Genomic DNA, 15,437 nt, shown 5'->3' with positions numbered 1-15,437 from the left:
TATAGCTCACAAACCCAAGAGCACGTGCTATGAAGGATATTTATGTTGATTGACTTGGGGTTTAAGTCGAGTGAGATAACCTTACTGTAGTGCCAAAATAGGCAATGCTAGGCAGGGAGGATACAACAAGGCTAGTGGAGGCTAAGACTGATTGAGGCTACAAAATGGTCGTGAAAGATACAACTACCTTTGGGATACTAGATGCAATAAAAAGCTCAAGAGAGGATGATTCCATAATGGAAATAGAGATTGAGAAGAAAGAAGAGGGGAACAAAACAATACCTGAGCCGAAGACATTGTCAACACAACTGGGGTTGGTGACGATACAAGTACTTCTGTTTGACTACTCTCAAGAACTAACGCAGCTATGACCTGAAGAATCCTCAAAGAGAATAGTCCAGATCATTCAGAAAGAGTAACACAATAGAAGAAACAACATAGAACATAGAAAATGGAATATCAGATATCCGTATTATCATATATTCATCATAGAACATCTGATAATATTCAGGTTACATACATGCTCACATGCTCAGTTTAGACTACATCCCAGAATGCAATTCATTCGGACCTCCAAGAAGTGTCTAAATTATAATTTATGAATCTAGATCATCATATTACTTCTCTATCTCTCAAAGGATCACATTCAACAATATATATGTCATCCAAAACACATTTGGGTTGCCACAAAAGATTACATTCTCCAAGATAGGAAAAAATAAAACATGTAAGATAGGTCAGCCCCAAAACATGAAGATCTCATCTACCAAGAACAAAAAATGAAGTGCAAACCACAAAGGAGAGTTAGCCAAGGGACTAATAACATTGTGTGTCATGCCAAATTGATCTGCAAGCCAAGAAATTTCTTTGCACGAGAAGAAATCTCAAACATAGATGATAAGCTCAAAACTACTCTGGAACCAAGAAACAAACACTCTGGAATGAATAACTTGTCGGAAATGAATCCAAATGAACTGGAAATCTAGAATGATGAACAAAAACAAGCCTAGAAGTCAAAAATCTGATCCACAATAAAATAAAACAACTACCAAAAAAAGTTGAAAGTAACACAGAAATTGCAACAAGAAAAAAACTAAAAGCAAATATTTTTGGTTGATGCAAGATTTCTCATAGACCGGGATGCTCTTGTTTAGACACCCTAGGTAGAAAAAGATGTTCCATGAGAGGCAACTCATGAACATCAAAAAGGATGTGGGATATAGATCCCATTCTCAATTATGACCCAAATGTCTCCTTTGTCTGCAAACTTCTTCCTAACCTCTTCTGGAACCTCAACTAAATTCTCCAACTTCTTTTCCATTTCTCCTTGTTTTCCTTGCTTCAAATTTGCACACTGTCTCTAACTATTGCTCACTTTCTTCTTCAACTTTGATTTATTTCTGCCACAAGATTTCATCTACTCTATCACCATCACCTTAACTTTTCATCCATCTAGTACCACCTTGCTATCAGACCTATCCACTAGATCCTTCTATAAATCCATACCACCATCTGGTGTATTCTCTATAACCTGCTTCTCAGCACTGCAATTCTTCACAATACTCAAATTCTTCACTGCCTTCTCCTTGTCCTTCAAAGAAGCCAAAGAAAACTTCTACCCATATTTCTCAATAGTGATCAGGTTTCTTCTAAAATCATAAATAGCTCCTCTATCAAATTGCCAAGGTCTACCCAATAAAACATGACAAGCACTCATAGGCAAAATGTCACACAAGACTTCATCCTTGAAAGGTCCAATATTAAAATTCCCCAAGCACTACTCTCTCACTTCCACCTTATGCTCATCTTGTAACTAACTCACCTGGTAAGGAATAGAAGGCTCAAGACACTTCAAACCAAGCTTCACTACCATCTCCTCTGATACCAAATTGTCAGTATTTCCAGTATCTAAAATAACCTTACAGCACTTACCACCTAATTTACAAATAGTCCAAAAAAGATTTTTCCTTTGAGTAGGTCTGGTATCTTCATTGTTCTACTCCATCAAGATTCTTCTGAACAAAAGGGACTCTCCCTACTCTAGTTCTAACACATTCTCTCTGATAACTCTAGCTTCCTAATCCTCATTTGCCATGCAATTCCTTGCCATTTCTAGTTTACACTTAAAAGATCTATGTCTAGTTTCTCCACACTTAAAGAATCAACCTAAAAAAATTCTATTGCTACTGCCACTACCTTTTATTTGTGTCTTCTGATCTGGTTCTTTATTCCATTTAGATTTTGGTTCTTCTCTGATATTTTGTTTCTATATATTGCCATTCATCTACCCCTTATATCTCTCCTTTCCTCTAGGGTTATTTTGTTGTCTCCTTTTCATTTTATCTTCAACCTTCAAAGCATATTGATAAGCCTCCTCAACTGTAGAAATCTTCAGCATACTCATCTCATCCTGGATGTTAAATCGAAGTCCATTTATATATCTAGTCACCTTCTCCCTATCCATCTCTCGATGATCAAATCTGATCATTACCTTGTAGAATTCTTCAGTGTACTCCTTCACACTCATATCCTTCTTCTTCAAGTTCTGTAACCTTTTGAACAACTCCAACTCATATTCTCCCAGTATGAATTTAGCCTTCAATCTCATGACCATCTACCTCCACCGGGTGATTTTCATCTCACCATTATCCACTCTATCTTTCTGCAACTCTTTCCACCATAAAAGGTCCTCCAAGGTCAACTTAGTTTATGCTAACCGGACTCTTAGTAGGTCCTTAACATCTTCAAACTCAAAGTAGTCCTCCAACTCTCTAATCCACTCTATCAAGTCTTCTAGATTCAACAAACCCAAAAAGTTAGAAACTTCAACTTTATGAACTTTTATTACTCATGCCACTACTCTAAGAAATCTATCATCTCCTTTGTCTACTAGTCCTTCATCTTCTTCAGCCTCAATCTCTTCTCCTACCTCTTAATATTCATCCTCTGATTCTAGATTCTTTCATAAACAAGCCAACATGTTTTGGATCTCATTCATCATCTCATTTTTGAAATCCTCCATCATTTGTTCTACACTCCCAAGGTTCATCCTTCTTGGCAGCATCTCCTCCTTTGCTCTGATGTAACTGCCTCAACTTGGTGATCTAACTACAAGGTTTCAATTGCCTCTCCATCTGTGATCTATTGAACGCACTTGTAGCCTACCTCAATTCGGCGATCTATTCACCCAAAGGAATGCCCCAAGGTTCGCAACTAGCTCTAATACCATTTGATGCGGCCATGACCCGGAGAATCCTCAAAGAGAATAATCTAGATCATATAGCAAGAGTAACACAATGGAGAAAACAACACAACATAGAAAATGGAAAATCTGATATCCGCATTATCATATATTCATCATAGAACATTCGGTAATATCTGGGTTACATACAGGCTAACATGCTTGATTCAGACTACATTCTAGAATACAATTCATTCGGACCTCCAAGAAGTGTTTGAATTACAATTTATGAATCTAGATCATCATACTACTTCTCTATCTCTTAAAGGATCACATACAACAATATATGTACCATCTGAAATACATCTGGGTCAGCCACAAAAGATTACATTCTCCAAGATAGGAAAAAATGAAACGTGTAAGATAGGTCGGCCCCATAACATGAAGATCTCATCTACCAAGAACAAAACATGAAGTGTAGACCACAAAGGAGGGTCATCCAAGGGACTAAGAACATTGTGTGTGGTGCCAAATAGATCTGCAAGCCAACAAATCACTCTGCATGTCAAGAAATCTCCAACTTAGACAATAAGATCAAAACTGCTCTGAAACCAAGAAATAGACACTCTAGAAGGAATAACTTGCCAGAAATGAATCCAAATGAACTCAAAATCTGCAATGATGGACAAGGACAATCCTAGAAGCCGAAAATATTATCTACAATGAAAAAGAAACAACTACTGGAAAAAAGTTGAAAGTAACACAGAAACTATAACAAGAACAAAACTAAAAGCAAATATTTTTGGTTGATGCAAGATTGCTCATAGACTAGGGATGCTCCGGCATTAGAGACATAATTTGTGTTCTTCTTCTTCTTCTGGGGGGGTGCACCTACTTCTAGATAACTCTGTTGCTTAGGCATTTCACTTAATTTCTTCCTCAAAACTTGGGAGCAAGGCCTACCGATGGCCTTCTTTATAGCATGGTATATGGGCAAAGGTGCAAGGCTTACTGGTGGAAGGATGATCTCAATCTATTTCCCCTTTTTTCCAGGTGTCTTGACCACTTGTACAACAACTCCCTCATCAGTGCCACTTGAGGAATGTTCATAATAATCTTCAATGTCATCATTATATTTCTACCACTATTCTTCAAAATTATTATCACTAGAAAAATTTTCCAATCCAACTCAGGGTTGTCTGACTTCTTGCCTGTATATCCAAAATTCTTTCTTTTTATCTTCAATCCAAGCATCTTCTTCTATTTTTCTATATAAAATAGCTAGCAATTTCTTTGCAGGATCGACTCTTCTTGTTAATTCATAGAACACTAACCAATGCGGTCACTCTTCCTTAGGGATGAGATTTAAATTCATATATAGTGATAGGTCATCTTCTTTTGGATTTCTTAAGGAATCTCAAACGAGATAGCATGATATGTGCACTATGGTGTCTTTCTTGTGGAGAATCATTCATCTAGATTGTAACTCCATTTATCATCAACAGTTACTAGGCCCAACTGAACTAGCTTTTAAGTAAGCACACCCTCTACTTGAAGTCTTTTAGAGATGACAATGGGCCCTATGATCTTATTATCCTAGGTTATAGCAACCCCATGTCTCCCTGAGCCTATGTGTTCTTTAATTACGACCATCTGCCTAAACATTTCTAGGGCTAAGGTGTGATCAGGAACAAACTTTGGGAGGTGGAAAGGCTCTTCTACGAACCCATAAACCCTAATGAAATAAAAATATTGTCCTAAATACCAATCACATAGGGGACTATTTGTTGCCATCTAGCCAATTTGACTCCTTGAAAAGCAAGTAATGGAATCCATGTCTTTCTTAGTCAAATCTTGCATGGTAAGGGCTAAGAAAGCATCTAAAAATGCATATGCATCATGTATAGCAGACAATATGTGGGTCTACATAGTTACGGACTTCTTTGTATTCTGGATATCATACATAGAAAGCTCTATGTTCTCTCAAAAGAAGTATATGTTCTGATATAAAAATATGTGGACTAGGAAGGAAGTGTACCTAAATCTATAATTCTTTGGGAAGTCCATTAATTGTTCTACAATCTCCTGAATAAGGACGTCCACAAAATTATATTGGAAATCCTCTCTCTGCTTTTGAAACTTAAACGGGAAACCATTCTGAAAAAGGTGAACATTTCAATCATTATCAAAACCAGAAAGATACACTAGCATGGACCTCTGGATCATAGACTTCTTCATATCATCTCCTACCACAGAAGGGTTTTTGGTCATGGTTCTTGCCTTTGACTTGGTCTTTGGGTGAACAGGCTTCGGGGGCATGATATGAGATGTGTAAGATATGTCTCCAAAAATTTCAACATATTGATTCTCTAGGGAAGAACCTAAAACTTCTTCTATTGATTCCATTATCTTGTGCTTTCAAAATTTACACTTTGGTGCTAAGAAAGTTTTCTTGAGACTGTCCCTGCATGCGCTCTTACCTTTGATAAATCTTCCTCAAGAAGATGAGATCCTTGATTTCGGTGTTGAATGGTGTGTTAATTGAAATATTTACCCGATGAATACACCATCTTGCACATAGGTACGAAATTAATCCACATGGCACTCGTGTGATTGCTAACTCATTAAGATAGCAAGGCCATCATGCCTTTGCCGCAACCATTTGAAAGCTCTGGACAACATTCTTGGTAAGAGTACATTCTCTTACCTATGCATATTTATGAAAACCTTTCGAGCATACATGCATGAGGGGATACTTAGGATCTTCCACAAAAGGAAATATTATGAACGGATGCGTGGCAGCAACTTGGGATTTGCACACCCCTCAAAACCTTGCATAGGCAGTTTATAATATTTTAAAAATATTCTTACTTGTCATGGAATGAAATTCCATTAAACACCAACTTGTCCCAATAGACAAGTTGTCAATACTACTTTAGGCATCAGATTTCTATAAATACTACTTGGGAAAATAGTTATAGTCACCCTGAGCATTTATCTTTAGTTGTTAAGAGTAGAAGCTATGGATACCCTCATTAGGCTAGTGAGTGTTGGAAATCAAGTTCCATTTTTAGGGTACATTTATGATCATCGTCTGCAGAGAATAATAGGCCATAGAAATATGATAGTCATTGAGGCCATAAAATGCATATTAGGCGAGGATTTCGTGGGCTCTGAGGATAGGTACCGTGTGAACATGGACATCTATTCTCTCTTTGTTGCCTCTTTGTTAGATATTGATCTTCCCTAGAACCTTATTCACACCTTACTAAGTAATTTTCCCTAGAAAGTACTTGGGTGGGTTAGAAGAAATAATTGAAAAATGCAGTCCCTTACATAGGCATCCCATCAACGCCAAATTTGAGGTGCTTTATTGATAATAGTGAGGTGGTCCCATGGCTCCCATTTGTCTCTAGATTTAAGACTATGACCTTGGTGGTACACTACGATCAGGTGTGGCAAGCTACTGATTACCTACTATGTCTGCATCTTTTGGTAAACTTGGATGGGGTCACCTAGTACTCAAATTTCTTTGACTATATCTTCTTCAGGATCTTGAATCTAGATAATCCTCTTGTTCTCCAAGTAATCATGCATTTCTCAAATTGAGATTGAGATTACATGGGGGAAATAGATGATGATGAGGAAGACAAAGATGAAGAAGAAGCATAATAGGCTCCTCCTCTGATATGACTGTTCTTTATGCTTTCTTTTTTCTTATCCGCAATAAGGCCTAAGAGCCCATTTTTACCATGTAATTATGTAAACAACAATGCATAATATAATATGATATATTTATTTTGTATCACTATTGCTCTTTCATTTCTCAAAAATGTGCTTGGTATTCTTGTCTTCTTTTGTTTGGTTCAAGACTTTCACTTAAAACTTTTAAGAGCTCAAAAGAATTCTATAGGACAAAAAGAATCTTCAAGAAAATAGGGAACACACTAGTTACAATATTTACACAAAATAAGCACCTAAGGCTTAATTGAAGAGTTAAGATGGATCCCATTGACTAGGATCTTCAATAGTTTACCTTACAAGTTTTCCAACACAAAAGTGTTAAATCCCTTGCATTCGAAAATGCATAATGGACCCTCCCAAAAACTATCGAACCTTGCCTGTTGTCCTGGCTTGGTACAATGTTCATTATATTTCAGGACAAGATCTCCATGCTTAAAACTAGGATTCGAACTCTTCTTGTCAAACCACTTTTTGATAATTTTCTAACGATTTTGGAGAGACTCGAAAGCCATTTCCCTTTTTTCTTGTAGATCCAAAAGTTTGGCCAATCTTACCTTTATGGGTTCATTTTCCTCTAACTCTAGAGATTTTAGAAGCAACAAGGCTGGTATCTCTAGCGAGATTGGGAATTGTGCTTCCTCTCCATACACAAGCTCATATGGGGAATTATTTAGCACCTATTTGGGAGTCACTCAATCCACCCAGATAGTGTCATTCAAATGATAGTATCATTCTCTTTTATGTTCGGCTCCAATTCTTGTAATGAGCTTAATCAAATTTTTGTTGTTAGACTTGGCCAAACCGTTCCCTTATGGGTAATAGTTCGGGGAAGTTTTTAGATAAATGTCATGGTTGAGGATGAACTGGGTGACCTTGGAACCTTAAACATTCTTGAATTATTTGATATTATAGTCTTTCGTAAACCAAGCCTTCAAACCAGCTCCTCTAAGAAGCTCAATATCTCATCTTCCATTGCATTCTTTAGTGGAACTACCTTCATCCAGCTTGTAAAGTAATCTGTCACAGTCAGGATCCATTTGTGACCAGCAGAAAATGTCGGGTTGATCATCCCTATAAAATCTAACCCCCATTGAGAAAAAGGATCATCCACCACTATAGGCTTGAGCGGCATAGCTTCATTTCTATGTTTCCCAACATAGAAGTGGCACTCTTTGCATTTCTGGGTAAGAGCATGCATGTCTTTGAATAATGAAGGCTAGTAATACCATGCTTTGGTAATTTTGGTAGCAGTAGTTTAAGTTGAGAAGTGACCTCCCACAGGGCCACTATGGAATTCATGTAGAATTCTTTCGGCCTGCTTCTTGTCTACACAGCAGAGTAGAAATCCATCAAAATTTCTCTTGAATAAGACTCCTTCAAGAAATTGGTAACCGCCACCCTACAATCTATAAAATCTTTTCTTCTCAGGGGGAAGGTCTAGTGGGAAACTTATAGTGTGCATAAAGGACTTACTGTCGATGATCTAGCTCATTTCATCTGGGACTACATTCATCAACAACACTTCATCCTGTTTCACCTCCAGAGTCTCAAGCTCCTGAGCTATGTATTCATAGAGACCCTTCATTCAGATTACCTTGGTAGGTCTGACATCAATGTCATATTCAAGGATCTTGGTAATCTAGTTATCTCTCTTCTCTAAGATTACTCTTTCCATTATGTCCTCATGGACTGCGACATGAGCCACGTAGATAGTTGTCTTATTATATGCAATGAAATGCATGAACTTCTTTAGGCCTTTTACTATGGTGACTGCTTTTTTTTCAAAAAAATTGTACTTGATCTCATACTCCTTTAGTGTTTTTGAATAAAAATCAATTCGGTGTCCACCTTTAGGTTCTACATCTTTTTGAGTTAGCACGACAGCAGTACTGAAATTACTGGCATAAACATACATTAGGAAATCTCTGGACATATCAAGGTTATCTAAGACAGGGGTGGATGAGATGGCCTCTTTTATCTTTTTGAAAGTTTCTTTAGCTTTTGGGGTCCATTTGAAATGTAGATCTTTTTTTAGCATAAGAGTGATGGGTCTTACCATTCCGAGAAAATCAAAAATGAATCGATTGACAAAGTTGATCTTTCCCAGGAAGGATCGAACACCTTTCTTGTTTACCGGCAAGGGAAGCTCTTTGATAGCTTTTGTGTGGTCTGAATCAATTGACACTCCCTCTTTGGACACTACGTGTCCCAGTAACTTCACTTGAGGCACTCCAAAGATACATTTCTTAGGGTTCAGAGAGACACCAAACCATAGGAATTTCTAGAAAACTAGCTGCAAATGATCAAAATGATCTTCTTTACGTTTTGAAAACATTGTCAAGTCATCCTGATAAATAAGAATAATCATGTTAATTAGCTCCTGGAAGGCTATATCCATGGCTCTTTGGAAGGAAGCATCAACATTAGACAACCCAAATGACATCTTTTGATAGGTGAATGTTCCCCATTTGGTGGTGAATGTAGTTTTATGCTAGTCCTCCAGTTTAACAAGGACTTTGTTGAACATAGAATACCACTAAGAGGGGGGGAATCTGTGGTTCCTAAAACTTTCTTCTGACTGATCTAACTTCAGACTATCAACTATTTACTTAACCACTAAACAGTCATACCAGTAATACAAGAGAGAAAACAAAAGAGATCATTCACACACAAGATACTCACAACACCAGATTTATGAGGAAAACCCAATATGGGAAAAACCTCAGTGAGAAAAGTTGTTGGAGGCTACTGCTCCAATCCAGCCTCACAGGTAAAACACAAACTTACAAATATTTTGGGCACCAACCCCTACACCAAGCTTCAACTTGGCGATGTATATTGAAATACTATTTGAATACAATTAAGGCTTCTTGTTGCAAATGAATTCTACAACTCTTAAATCAAATAACTCTCTATTTTCTTTCTCTCCCTCTCACACACAGTCTCTCAACACACTGTGTCACACTAGGATGTTTCCTACTCATCCACAACTTACCAGTTAGGCTCAACTGCCAGACTATGATACTACCAGTAGAATCCTCTCACCGGTTTGCTTCCTCACTCAAACTACAACTTGCTCAGAACACCTTCTCAAGTTTTCTCCTTGCTTGCTCTCACTTCTCTTCACTGCTCAATATTCACATCATCAACAACATATTATGTCCAGAGCTCTCATTTCTTATACCTATTTTCCCACTAGAATGCAATTCAAAAACCTGAGCGGTTAGGGTTTTCTCTTTCTGACACAATCGTAATGAGATCCAATCCCCCCTATCTTGGATCAATCGCTTGTCCTTGAAGACTGCACCTACACATGGTTTTCATTATCCAATGCATGTTTTTCTCAGAGTGGCAATCATGAATTAGATCTTCTGTCATGAAGTCAGATGGCACATAAAGTGTTCCAGAAGTTTCCTTTATGAGCGTCTTGAATCGGATTTCATTTGCCTCGATTCAGGCGCCAACTGCATCCTGATATTCCTCTATCATTCCTTCTTCCTTGAGCCACAATCAGTCAAGTGAAATCCCATGATTTGTGGCTCCTTCATTAATGGTAATTATCTATTTCATCGACCCTGTCGATGAGGCTTCACCAACCACAACACGCTTGCCACCTCTTCTCCACATGGCATCATAGGGATCAAGACATGGGCCACCAACACATAGTCGGTCCAGCAAACACATACCGGTATATCCCTTTTCTAGTAGAGTGTTCTTCTTCTATTAACTGGTAGAGCATCATGTACCGGTTTCACATCTTCACCTCTGGTGGTGTGAGACAACTTTTAACATTCTACCTCTTCATCATAAACAAGCAACCATCCTATAGACCAGTTTGTACTTTATCCTTTAGACCAGTAGACCTTCATTCTTTATGCTCACCCTTATGTGGATCTCCATCATGTTGGTTTACATCAATGACAACTTAGTGCCAAAATGCCAACAATCTCCCCCTTTGGCATTGATGTCAACTTCTCACGATCCACTCCATACTAGTACATTTTTCCCCATTTGACACAATGACAAAGGGTACTTGCGCACCTCCCCCTTTGACCCATACCAAGCTCCCCCTGAGTCACATAAAATCTTCCTAGGCAGATGACATATTTCCTAGCTTGTGTTAAAGGTATTCAAACGTGTTTATTTGTAGCGGTTTGGTGAAAATGTCTGCTACTTGTTCACTAGTAGGAACATAGTCCATCCTTACCTCCTGTCCTTCAACCTTCTCTCGGAGGAAGTGATATTTGATAGCAATATGTTTTGTTCTGGAATGCATGACAAGATTCTTTGCTATGTTGATTGCACTTGAATTGTCACACCAAATGAGAATAGGTTCAGTGATGTCCACCTGTATATCTTTGAGAGTCTGCTTCATCCAAAGCACCTGAGAAGTGCATGTAGTAGTAGCAATGTACTCAACTTCAGCAATAGATAAGGAGACTAAGTCCTTCTTCATACTATGCCAAGAGACCAACTGGTCACCTAGAAACAATTCACCACCACTTGTGCTCTTTCTATCATCAATGCATCCTGCCCAATCATCATCAGTGTATGCTTCCAAGATAAAATCTCCCTATTTAGGATACCACAAACCATAGTTGAGCGTTCCTTGTAGGTACCTAAAAAATCTGCTAACAGCATTCATGTGTGACTACTTTGGTGCAGCTTGGAATCTAGCTACCATGCATATTGCCTGAACTATATCCGGTCTTGAAGTAGTTAGATACAGTAGATTGCCTATCATGGATCTATATAGAGTCTGATCCACCACCGGTGATTCATCATTCTTAATTTGTTGTCGGTCACCATGGGGGTACTTACTGGTTTGCAATCTTCCAGTTGGAATTTCTTCAGCATCACTCCTTTGCATAATTGATTTTTGAGATAAAGATTCCTTTATCTTTCTATAATATGTGCAAGCCAAGGAAGTAAGTCAATTCACCAAGTATTGACATTTTAAATTCTGACTGCATTTGATCAGCAAACTCTTTGCAGAGAGTATCCTTGTTGCCTCCAAAGATGATGTCATCTACATACAAAACCACAATAATCATGTGATTCCCATCTTTCCTTATGTACATATTGTTGTCAGCACTTTCCTTTTTGAATCCCTGCTCCTTCAAATACTGATCTAATCTTGAGTACCATGCTCTCGGAGCTTGCTTTAAACCATACAGAACCTTATTTAACTGACACACAAATTTCTCATCATCATGCAGCATAAATCCTTTTGGTTCCTTCATGTATACTTCTTCTTCTAAATTTCCATTTTAGAAAAGCAGATTTTACATCCATTTGATATACATTATACCCCTTGTAGGAAGAATAAGCTAGAAACATCCTAATTGCTTCTAATCTAGCCATCGGTGCAAATGTTTCTTCAAAGTCAATCCCCTCTACTTGAGAGTATCCTTTGTACACTAGTCTAGCTTTATACCTCACAATCTTACCTTCTTCATTCATCTTGTTCTGGTAGACCCACTTTATGCCAATGATGCTCTTGTCTTTCGGTCTAGGGACTAATTTTGAAGTCTTGTTCTTCTCAATCTAGTGCAGTTCTTCTTCCATGGCATTCATCCATTCTTGTCTCTTGCTAATCTCATTGAAATTTTTGGGTTTAACTTTAGTCATGAGGCATAGGTTGACTTGTTCATCATTTCAGACAAGTCTTCTTCTAGTTTGCACACCATCACTCTTATTTCCCAAAATTTGTTCTTCCGGGTGATTCAGCTGTACATACCAGTTGGGAACCTTCCTGGATGCTACCTCTGGTTTAGTATCTGTATGAGTTTCACAATATTCATCACCAGAGTCATCATACCAATTAACCTTTGGTTGACATCCTCTTTGCATATCTTCATCAACTTTTACATGCACACTCTCAATGACCCTTCTTAGCCTTTTATTGTAGCATTTGTAGGCTTTGTTATTAGATGAGTAACCAAGGAAGATTCCTTCATCACTCCTAGAGTCAAAACTTCCTAAACCATCCATATCTTTCTTAATGAAGCACTTGCTTCCAAATACTTTGAAATATTTGACTAACAGCTTCCTATCATACCATAACTCATTAGGTGCCATCTTGTTGTTTGTTCTTAATTGAACCCAGTTCAAAGTATATGCAGAAGTATGAACAAATTCTTTCAAATAAGTATCTGGCAAACTGGCCTCATTCAACATGGTTCAGGCCATGTCCTTGACTGTCATGTTCTTCCTTTCTACCACACCATTTTGTTGTGGTGTTCAAGGAGTAGAGTATTGCCTTCTAATTCCATGTTTTTCACAATAATCTTCAAATTCATTTGATGTGAACTCTCCACCCCTGTCTAATCTTAGGCATTTAAATCTCTACCCACTTTCCTTTTCCACCATCTTTTGAAAGATCTTGAATCTTTCAAATACTTGTGATTTATCTTGCAGAAAGGTGACCCATGTCATCCTTGAGTAGTCATCAATGAAGAGCATAAAGTATCTTTCACTGGCAATTGCTCTTGTTCTAGTTGGACCACACAGATATGTATGCATAATTTCAAGGGGCTTTTAGGTGTTGTGCTCCTTTGTCGTAGAACTCACTTTTGTTTGCTTACCTTTTACAAATTCATCACAAAATGTGTTTACTGGTTTGATGATAAGCGGAATATTCCTCACACACCCCTTTTTTCTTATTGCAACTAAGTTATCAAAATTTATGTGGCCTAATCTTCTATGCCACTGCCAAATTTCATCTACTTGTCCTAACATACATTGGGACTCATAGTATTCCTTCAGATTATAAAAATTTCCATTAGTTCTCTTTTCTTATGCTACAACTTTACCGGTACTGTCTTTCTTTATCTGGCAACCGATTGAGTCAAAGGTGAATTTGTAACCTTTGTCGCACATATGACTCATACTCAATAGATTATGTTTGAGGTCTTCCACATAATATACATCATGTGCCTTCAATTTTCCATCAATGCTTAGAGTTCCTTTTCCCTTTATTTTGATGGAGGAATTGTCTCCAAACCTTACCGATCCACCATTCCAATCTTCAAGTTTGATTAATTTCCTTTTGTCACTAGTCATATGGTTTGAGTAGCCACTATCTACCACCCATAGATTTTTCATTTCCGCATGCAAGGTAGACTGCACTATGAGACTTGATTCTGCCTTTTCCTTTTCTTTCTCAACCCAAACTGGTTTGATTTCCTTCTTCTTGTCAGCTACTATATTCATCTCAGGTTCAATTACCGGCTCTTGATCTGGATTTTCCTTCATTTGCTTGATCTTCTTGTTTTTCCATAACTTTGCTATGTGTCCAAATTCTTGACAGTTATAGCATTTTATGCTTTCATTAAAGGGAACATCCTGAAAATTATTGTAGGGTACCGGTTTGTTCTTCCTACAATCAAAACTCTTATGACCATATCCATTACACTGATAGCAGACAACATTCATATCCCAGAGTGCATTAATGGAATTTCTACTTTCATAATTCATAGAAGGCCTATTGTTTAACCTACAATCAACTATTATATGCCCAAATTTATTACATCAGTAATAGTAACCATGAAAGTTTGAAACATATCGATTGGGTTGTCTTGATCTTGAATGGAACTACCTCATTTGGGATCTTCCCTTCATGTTGTTGAATCTGGTGAATCCTTCTAGGTCAGTTCTAGCATTCCTCCTTGGGTCTACATATTGATGCATGAAATGTGGCCTCCGATTCATTTTTGCATACCAGTTTGGATGACGATTTCCAACAGCATCTACATATGGCTTTTTGTCAGTATCCTTGCCTACAATGAATGTCTTCTTTTCTTCACCTTCAATTAAAGAAGTGAACGTTATTTCTTTTTCAGATTTACCTTTGTGGGTTGAACCTTGACCATCTTCAAATCCTAATCCACCCATGTCTTTGGATTACTTTTGTTTGCTCAACATTTTATCCAAAGCCTCAGTGTTGCCTTCATGCTTAATTCTTATCTTTATTTCTTCCTTGCTTTCTTCAAGCTCCTTTCTGAGCTTTATTATTTCTGCTTCCAGCTCTTGATGCTCCTTTTCTTTCTTTGTTAGATCAAGGGTTGTGGCTTCACCGATTCTCTTAGTTTCTTCCAGTTTTAGCTTCAAGTCAAATATGATTTGACCGGACTCTTCCAGAGACTGCTTCAAGAGATCTTTGTTCATCTACTGCAATAAGCTTAACCCTCTTGAGTTCTCTCCTTGTTTTACTCAATTCTTCAAGTGCACTGATAATTTCACTCTCCAAATCCACTTCAGCCTCAATATCCTCTTCTTCCTCATCTTCATCAGCAAGTCTTTCAAGTGCCATGAAAAGATTTACTTTTCTGTCATTCTCATGGTCATCATCTTCTGATGCATTTTCATCATCTGTTGTGTCATCCTCAATGGTATACAGGTTGTTTTGGTTCTGGTAGCCTCTTCTTTGCTGTCGGTAGTCATTCCTTTCTCTTTCTTTGCCAGCAGATCTTCTAAACTCTCTAGACTCATCTCCACCAGTTTGTTTGTA

This window comes from Cryptomeria japonica, chromosome 7, assembly GCF_030272615.1.
Source record: "Cryptomeria japonica chromosome 7, Sugi_1.0, whole genome shotgun sequence".
NCBI lineage: Eukaryota > Viridiplantae > Streptophyta > Pinopsida > Cupressales > Cupressaceae > Cryptomeria > Cryptomeria japonica.
Note: the sequence above shows the minus strand (reverse complement) of the source record.